This window comes from Prunus dulcis, chromosome 1 (assembly GCF_902201215.1).
Source record: "Prunus dulcis chromosome 1, ALMONDv2, whole genome shotgun sequence".
Taxonomy (NCBI): Eukaryota; Viridiplantae; Streptophyta; class Magnoliopsida; order Rosales; family Rosaceae; genus Prunus; species Prunus dulcis.
Genome location: NC_047650.1, coordinates 21,890,664 through 21,892,774, shown reverse-complemented (window position 1 = coordinate 21,892,774; position 2,111 = coordinate 21,890,664). Strand labels below are relative to the sequence as shown.

General features: G+C 35.3%; 1 long non-coding RNA gene across 1 annotated transcript; it reads right to left on the bottom strand.

The window, feature by feature from the left end:
* Positions 1 to 410: 410 nt before the first annotated feature.
* Positions 411 to 1,827, bottom strand: LOC117615719. The gene is made up of 2 exons (XR_004584050.1): positions 1,746 to 1,827; positions 411 to 1,000 (listed from the first exon to the last, which is right to left on the bottom strand). It is a non-coding gene; the product is annotated as an uncharacterized LOC117615719 (long non-coding RNA).
* Between the last annotated feature and the right edge of the window lie 284 nt (positions 1,828 to 2,111).

The window sequence follows — 2,111 nt, the reverse complement described above, 5'->3', positions numbered from 1 at the left end:
GGCCAAAAATCGCATTTTTTTGACCCAAAAAAAAAACTTCTTCACTTTGGGGTTACAAAAGCATTAGGAATGGGGAATGGGAAGTGAAATCATGTGGAAAACGAAGTCAAAAGTGAAGAAAATAGGCACGCATGATAACTGCATGTTTACAATTTCCAACTTATTGTTTGTCAATTGCATTATTCAGTTTCAATTTCCCACTAACTGTTTGTCAATTACAAGATTACGGATGGATTTTACAATTTTATGAAACACAGCTGTCCAAAACAGATGGGTTTTACAATTTTATGGAACACTCAATTACAAGATTACGGATGGGTATTGCAATTTCGAACTTACGATTGCATTATTCTTGTTCAATTTCCAACTCACTGTCTCTCTCAATCACTTCATTGTCCTTTTTTTTTTTGTAATAAGAAACATAATTTCATTAAGAAGAGAACATAACAATACAAGGGACAAGTTGTCCACTGGTCTAGCTATACTAGGTAAACAACTTAACAAAGATACATGGCACTAGACGAACAAAACTTGTAGTTGACAGCAGAATTCTAATAATACAATATACCTTGAAAGGAACAATCCTTAACTTCTGAAGATACCAACGGCCAAAGGGAATCCCAAAAACGAAGCCTATCCCAAATAAGATCCACCTCCACATCCCTTGCTCCGCTCCAAAATTTTCAACATATGCCTACATATTGAAATATGAACTAAGCACTTTTTCAACCACAATCTGGGTCATTACTTCCACTATCTGTTCATCAACAAAAATAATTACAGACCCATGTACCTATACATAGTTCGCAATAAACAACTCGGGGAGGCATTTCCCAGAAGCAGTGGATGAAAGCTTCTAATGGTTATTAAATATTTGTTAACAGGTTCTATTGACCTTGTTGCCAAGCTAATACTAATGAATGTAATAAAGGAAAAGGATAACACAATTGAGTTGAATGATAGGATGGATTCTAAGCTGTGACTGAAAGATTGGTCAATCCTACAAAAGAAAAAAATAAAAACCAAACCATGACATATGTTATTATATGAGCAAAAATGAACTCTCAGATTACAATAATTGAAAGAAGATAAGGAAATCAATAGCAAAATCTCAGACTTTGCATGCAGTTTAACAGCATAAATAGACTTTCCTAGATTCAATATACACAAATCAATACTCATTCTAGCAACTTCAGTCCTAAAATGGTCATTCCAACTTTATTCCTAAATCGTTCCAGCTCAAGTTCTTCTATGGATAGCATAAAGACCCGAATCAAACAAATATTAATCCTTTCCCCAAGATAATCCACGGTCCACATCATATTTTTTTCCAGTGCAATAAAGTTACATTGTGTCTATTTTTCGTTGATAAAGGGGTAATGTGAACCACCACTTACAATACGATAGTACCCCTAATCATCCTTTGACACTAACTCCCACTTCACCAACTGCACTTATTTCCCTCTCCTTGGCCTTGCCATAAAAATTCTCATATGAGCTTCTCAACCTTTCATCTATTGGGACTACTTATCCTAATTAATCACAAATTCACAATAATAGATCTATGCCAGTCATAAAATTTGAGTTTCTGGAACAACAAGGTCACAAAACAAGAACAGGGGAATCAAAAGAAACCCATTATCAAATTTAAACAAAAAATCACATTACCAACAAATAAAACCCAACTATCCAAAAAAAAAAAACCAGAAACCAAAAGACAAAAGGAATAGAAAAAGCAAACTGACCTTTGATATTGGAAAAATCCCCAATTTTCTAGGGTTTGAACTGATGACTGAGAGGAGCAGAGAGGTAGACAGAGAGAGGGGGACGAAGAGAGATACGGACGAAGAGAGAGATGGACAGAGAGAGAGAGAGAGGGACCAAGAGATTTAAGATCTTCTCAATTTCATCCACAGAATCAAGCGATTCACAGGTAGGGGAAGAGAGGGAGAGATGAAAGAGAGAGTTGGTGGGATTGCTTCAGTAGTTCAACATCGTCTTTGCCCTTTCTCCCTTTGTATCGTTCTATTTTTCTTTTCTTGTTTTGTTTTTATTTTTTTGTTCAATTTTTATTTTATTCACTTTTACCTACAGCAACCCTTTTAACCGGT